Below are 7,669 nucleotides of genomic sequence, written 5' to 3' on the forward strand. Positions count from 1 at the left end.
GAGACTGGATTAAGAACCAATTCTACTGAAAATAAAACCGATACTCTTTTCCCTAGAGACCACCCTGCTCATGAAATGAAAGACTGGAAGTCTGCTCAATCAATTTTCTTCTTCTCTTTCTGAAGATAGAAGTTATTTGTGTGTGAGTGTGAGTGCTAAGGTAGAGTAGGTCAGTTGGGGAGATTAGCAAATGGGAGGAGTTAGCAAACCCATGAACTATCAGATCTCTCCACTCTTCACTTTACTTCCTGAGCCACCTGCCTGTATCCCTGTCCAACTCCAGACCTAAATTCCCTTCTATTTTAGGAGTATAAAATCTAGTCTTTTCTAACTAATAATTTTGGCTTTTATCTTGGTCTTATTTTGATGGGTGTCCATTGAAAATCTCTCCGAATAGTATCTATTCCAGCTTCATCTAACATAAATGAGAGCAGTTAGAGTGCACCCTAGCTTTGTTAACCAGACAGACACTTCCAAGAATTAATTTGATAGAAAGTATAATTCCATCAGGCTGGGCGCAGTGGCTCACACCTGTAATCCCAGCACTTTGGGAGGCCGAGGCAGGCAGATCACCTGAGGTCAGCAGTTCGAGACCAGCCTGGCCAACATGGTAATACCCCTTCTCTACTAAAAATACAAAAATTATCCATGCATGGCGGCATGCACCTGTAACCCCAGCTACTCAGGAGGCTGAGGCAGGAGAATCACTTGAATCCAGGAGGCAGACATTGCAGTGAGCTGAAATCATGCCATTGCACTCCACCCTGGGCAACAGAGCAAGACTCCATTTCAAAAAAAAAATATATATATATATATATGTATATAAAAAATTATATCAGATCTTCTTTTGAACAAAGTCCTTCTCCTTTCTTTTGGCCTTGAATTTAATCCCTTCTTAGTCTTTTACTATTTAAGTATCTTTAGACAAAATACTTTCTCTCTGAGCCTCTTTATTCAGTTATAAAAAGAGGTAATACCTACTCTGCAGAGTTATCTTGAGGATGGGGTGGGACAAACAATTCAGTCCATAACAACCATCAGATCCTGATACCCCATTCAAGTTTTACCAAATGTTTTCATGATTTCCATTATAGCAAAAGGATCTAGTTCAGGATCCCACTTTATACCTAGTTGCTTGCCTCTTTAGTCCTTCAATCTGGAACAGTTCCTTGGTGTTTCTCTGACTTTCATGACCTTGAAACTTTTGAAGATTGTAGGCAGTTATTTCATAGAAGGTCCCCACTCTGGGTTTTTCTGATGTTTCCCTATGATTAGATTTAGGTTATACAACTTTAAGTGCAATATCACAAAAGTGAGCCTATATACTGAATTGCATCCTACCAGGTGGAATTCTTTTTGAACTTGTTCCATTATTAATGATTATTCACTTCAATCATTGAGGGAGAGTGTGTTTCTCCACTTTAAAGTTTCTTGTTTTTGGCCGGGCGCGGTGGCTCAAGCCTGTAATCCCAGCACTTTGGGAGGCCGAGGCGGGTGGATCACGAGGTCAGGAGATCGAGACCATCCTGGCTAACACGGTGAAACCCCGTCTCTACTAAAAAATACAAAAAAATTAGCCGGGCGTGTTGGTGGGCGCCTGTGGTCCCAGCTACTCGGGAGGCTGAGGCAGGAGAATGGCGTGAACCCAGGAGATGGAGGTTGCAGTGAGCCGAGATCGCGCCACCGCACTCCAGCCTGGGGGACAGAGAAAGACTCCGTCTCAAAAAAAAAAATAAAAATAAAAAAAAATAAAGTTTATTGTTTTTATCTTTATAATTCATTTTGTGTGAAAACAATATGAAATATTCCACATCCCTATGTCAATGTCCCATTCCTCCTTAATCTTTCAATGCATTCATTTATTAATTTATATCACTATAGATTCATGATTTTTTTATTTTATTATATTATTTACAATACATTATAAAAACATTTGTTGTGATAGTGAAATTGTCCCAGATTTGCCGGTGCAAGTCTATTCATGCTGGTTCCTATGTCATTCTGAGATGTGCTCATCTTATCATTTTCCTGTTCTAGCTCTTTTCTCAATTCCTAATTTCTTTGTTTTTGTTTTTGTTTTTTTGTTTGTTTGTTTGTTTTTGAGACAAAATTTTGCTCTTGTTGCCCAGGCTGGAATGCAATGGTGCAATCTCAGCTCACTGCAACCTCTACCTCCCAGGTTCAAGCAATTCTCCTGTCTCAGCCTGCTGAGTAGCTGCGATTACAGGTGCCCGCCACCAAGCCCGGCTAATTTTTGTATTTAGTAGAGACAGGGTTTCACCATGTTGGTCAGGCTGGTCTTGAACTCCTGATGTCAGATGATCCACCCGCCTCAGCCTCCCAAAGTGCTGGGATTACAGCCATGAGCCACCGCACCTGGCCTCTGATTTCTTTTAGCTGTATTTAGGGTCTGAAATCTGCAAGCTAGGTGTGCTCATTGCTATTGGGATGTCGCCTTTCTCCAGCCCTCTCAGTTGTAGAGACAGAGAATATAAATGTCTCTGAAGGCATATATTTGCATCTACAATTATTTCTATATCTATCTATATATTTCAATATTCAATGAGTTCTGCTATAATGCTTGTTTTGAAAATGTGAATCAGTTTCAGTACAATTGATGTATGAAGAAACAAATTGAGCATAGCATATATTTTGTGTTTGCTTATGCATTATTTTGTTTACAAGAAACACAAGATGAAAACAGAAAACTGCATCCAGCTGAACCAAGCCTGGACACAAAATATGCACATACACACATGCACAAATCTCTACCTCAGTTCATCTCATGTACTATGAGCTATACCCAGCTCATCTAACGTCACAGCTTTCTGTCTGATTTAAAGTAAACCTCTTCCACCATTGCAAAAGTTGCAATTCTTCTGTTCCCCACTTCCACAATCAAACTTCAGGTCCTTTTCCAGGTAAAATGACATATTTAGTATAATATTTATGTACTTCTTACCCACTTAACATGTGTAAACTGTACTATCATTTTTAAGTTTCAATCTTTTGTGTGTGTGTCAGTAATGAAGTATTTGAGTTTTGCGCTCCAATATTATTTTTTCATAAGCCCTGTGGGTTTTATTGTGTAATTCTGCATGGCACAACAATTTTAAACAATCAGCATGTCATGTTATACAAGAACTGATTCTATCCAAAACCATAGGTTTGTTGCCATGCATGGTGGCTCACACCTGTTATCCTAATACTTTGGGAGGCCAAGATGGGAGGATTGCTTGAGCTCAGCCTGGGCAACATGCAAGACCCCATCTCTACAAAAATAAATGAATTAGCCAAGCATGGTGGGGTGTGCCTGTGGTCCCAGCTGCTCAGGAGGCTGAAGTGGGAGGATCTCTGGATTCTGAGAGTTTGAGGCTGCAGTGAGCCATGTTCATGCCACTGTACAACAGGCCAGATGACAGAGCAAGACCTTGTCTCCAAAAAAACCCAAAACTATAATTTTGCACAAAATGTCTAATTCTAACCCAACACTCAAGGATTCATTCTGGTTTTCTCATTTTCTGTATTTGGAACTCCTTTCTCCAACAGCAACAAATCAAATTCCTAGGCCGGGCGCAGTGGCTTACGCTTGTAATCCCAGCACTTTGGGAGGCCGAGGCAGGCGGATCACGAGGTCAGGAGATTGAGACCATGGTGAAACCCCGTCCCTACTAAAAAATACAAAAACTTAGCCGGGCGTGGTGGCAGGCGCCTGTAGTCCCAGCTACTCAGAGAGGCTGAGGCAGGAGAATGGCGTAAACCCAGGAGGCAGAGCTTGCAGTGAGCCGAGACTGTGCCACTGCACTCCAGCCTGGGCTACAGAGCGAGACTCCGTCTCAAAAAAAAAAAAAAAAAAAATCAAATTCCTATCATCCTTACTATAATTACTTAATTGATCAAGCTCCTGTATGTAGCCAATCTCTCATTGCTACTGTTGCCCCATTCTCCATGCAGATGGCTTCCACACCACCCACAATCAGGCTCCATAACCAGGGTTTCCCCTGTGTCTTTGCCACTTCACCCTGCACAAGGCTATGACAATGCACACCAGACCGCTCTTCCCTGTGGTAACACTTCTCCCGCCTCTTGGCTCTTATTCTCCCCAGGAAGCAGCCCTCTTACATGCACACACTCCCCAGGGAGCAGCCCTCTTACAGGCACACACTCCTCACACTGCTCAGGCTCCAACATGTCATGATCTCAACCATCACATCCCCTCATCACCAGGTGTGGACACCTACCTTGTTCTACCCAACTCAAAGGCTATGTAACTGAATTGTTCATTAAAAGAAAAAATGAGAGAGGAAGAGCGAGAAAAAGAGTTGCCTTTTTGGGTAGAGGAATAAAGAGTAGTGAACTATCACCCAGGGAGAACTCTATTTCCTGGACTTGCATTATGGAATTAGTGCTATTTTGCTTTGGAAAAGTCTTTTACTCTTATTGAAGGAGTGAGCTGGGGACAAATTCCTAGCCATGCTTCTTCCAAAATGCTAGTGGAATATACACAAAATGGGGCATAAAATGACTAAAAAGTGTTGCTCCATAAACTGGTGGTTTAATAATTGTGGATGTTTAATGTGTTGTGCATTAAGGAAATTCATTTTATCTTTGATTTCAAGCAGAAAGTGATTTTTTAGTTCAAAGTGAGTTCTATGTGTTCATGATAAAAAACATAGAGAACATACTTCTTTTACAGATAAAATGCTGCCAAGGAGGGAGGAAATGTATGCAGGGACCAGAGCACACAAGCAGTGAGCTGTTATGATGCTCCACTACATCCTGGTTGTCTGTTTGTTGACTTCCCCAGCAAACAGACAGCCAGGATTTAGTTTATAATAGAGAAAAACAAAACACACATTCATTGATGCACACCTCTCCGCTATTCTTTGAATAAGTGGATTAAATTATTTATTTAATTAATGAAGGCTAAATTTAAAATCTCAGGGCAAAGTATCCTAAAGCAAAACAGTGTAAGAAGAAACAATTGGGAGACATAGGAGGATCTCTAGGATCTCACCTATAAAGAATCTAGTTCAATCCAAAACTACTCTCCTAGAAACACTGTTGTTTGTTTGTTTTCTTGCTTGTTTGTTTGCTTAAAATCACTAGTTTTTTACTGAGCTGGGAATGAGAACTTAGGCTGGGCACAGCGGCTCATGCCCGTAATCCCAACACTTTGGGAGGCCTACGTGGGTGGATCACAAGGTCAGGAGTTTGAGACCAGCCTGCCCAACATGGTGAAACTCTGTCTCTACTAAAAATACAAAAAATTAGCCAGGCCTGTAATCCCAGCTACTCAGGAGGCTAAGACAGGAGAATCGCTTGAACCCAGGAGGCAGAGGTTGCAGTGACCTGTGATTGAGCCATTGCACTCCAGCCTGGGTGACATAGCAAGACTCTGCCCACAGCCCTACTACTACCAAAAAAAAAAAAAAAAGAAATGAGAATTTATATCAGATCGCAAAATGCATTCCTTTTAGTGTATTGACCATTCATGCACATAGTGAATTGTAAAATTTTGTATTATGATTTGTAGGTTCAGTCACTCTGCTCAAGCCCATCAGACATCTTCAAAAGTCCAGGGTAATATATTCCTTTCAAATATCATTATCTATTTATACACAATGATATTAAAAATTCATGTGTCTGAAGTGAGCAAAAGCAGGCAAAATGGTCTTCTCATCGTTTTTTTAACCAGCACACAGAAGTTTTTGTTTTTTTTACTGACACTCATTTTACTCATGGAATTAAGCCAAGCTGTCTATCCCACAGTAAAACACATCAAGATGTCTTATAATACAAGGTTTTTGAATAAATGCATATGTGTGGATCTTTGTTCTCTAAATCTTTTTTCTCATTTTAAACAAGTTTTTCAATTAGCATGCCAAATACTAAATAGCGGAGATTTGACACTGTTTAATTTTACCTGAGCCTTGTGCTCTTAGAAAATGGTGAAGGTTAAAGGGATTCCCTCTGCCACCATACACACACCCTTTTGTGTTCCAGAAAATGTCTTACTGCAAGAAAGCACCCTTCCCTATATGACTTAGACAAGACTCACAGATACCCCTTGTTTACCTATGACAAGGCCAAGCATAGACCCTCCAAATTCCTATGCTTTACTGCATAAATGCTTAGCTGAACTACTTGTTTTTACTAATCAATTGGAACAAAAATGCACGTTAACCAAATTGTTTAAGCTACTCTCCTCCCCCCAGGCTGCTGAACTTTGGCTCACCCTCAGCCTAACCAGCATAGAACCTCTCCTGAGAATATACTGCCCCATAGTGAAATATTCTCTGATCTTCTTTCCAATCATGCCACTCTTTTATGCCACTTCTCCAAAGCCAGTTCTTTCTGGCCTTGTTTATACTTCTCCAGATCCTTAAGACAATAATAGACCTATGGTCTTAGCATTTTCCGTATTTCAAGAGTCCCTCCTACTCTGTTGCAATAGTCCCTTTTCCTCCCTGCCAATAATCCTTTGGAATTAAAGCCTCTCCTTAATATGTTGGATTTATTTTTTATCTGACAGATTCTACTGAATATTGAGGCTATGCAGATTATGGGGCACGTTTATATATAAATTAATTTAAGTTAATATTCACACTAAAGAAGAATGTGGCAAGAAAAATAAGGTAAAGTTCAAAAATGAATGTGAAGATCCAGACATACTCCCACTCACTTGTTTGAAAGACTCTGGGGTCATTTTTGGATGAGTGTGTGTATGTATGTGTGGTGAATATTCATGAACCTAAAGATATCATATATGTGTGTGGATGCCAAGGCCCTTCACTCTCTAAAAGCCTGCTAAAAAAAAAAAAAATCACTGACATGAAACAGATTAATTAATAGGAGAAAAGGCATACAAATTTGTTGAACATGTATACACTGGAGCCCTCAGAATGAAGACCCAACATTCTAAAAGAATGTGGCCTTTGACACTAAAAAGATCTGAATTTGAATTCAAGTTCACTCCTTTTATTATGTTGCTTGTGGCAAGCTACAGGGGAAATTTCCATTTTTATGCTTAGGTTTAACAAAGTATTGACAGCCATGAAGAAATATGATTGGACAAAAAAGGCATGATCTAATGCTTACAGACTAAGTGGGAAAACCCGGTGTGTTAGTCTGTTCTTGCATCACTGTACAGAAATAACTGAGACTGGGTAATTTATCAATAAAGGATGTTTAATTGATTTGTGGTTCTGCAGGCTGCACAATCATGGCACCGGCATCTGCTCAGCTTCTTGTGAGGCCTGGGGAAGCTTTTACTCATGGCAGAAGGTGAAAGGGGAGCAGGCACATCATATGGTGAGAACAATGGCAAGAGGGAGAAGGGGGAGGCACCACACACTTTTAAACAACCAGATCTCACAAGTATCATAGGATAGCACCAAGCTATTCATGAGGGATCTGCCCCCGTGACCCAAACACCTCTCACCAAGCCTCATCTCCAACCTTGGGGATTGTATTTCAACATGAGACCTGGGGAACAAACATCTAAACGATATCACCCAGCAAGGCCTGTCCGTCTAGATTTTTCTTGGTTTCTCTTTTTTTTTTTTTTTTTGAGACGGAGTCTCGCTCTGTCGCCCAGGCTGGAGAGCAGTGGCGCAATCTCGGCTCACTGCAAGCTCCGCCTCCCAGGTTCCCGCCATTCTCCTGC

The sequence above is a fragment of the Nomascus leucogenys genome, chromosome 22a, assembly GCF_006542625.1.
Source record: "Nomascus leucogenys isolate Asia chromosome 22a, Asia_NLE_v1, whole genome shotgun sequence".
In the NCBI taxonomy this organism is placed as follows: domain Eukaryota; kingdom Metazoa; phylum Chordata; class Mammalia; order Primates; family Hylobatidae; genus Nomascus; species Nomascus leucogenys.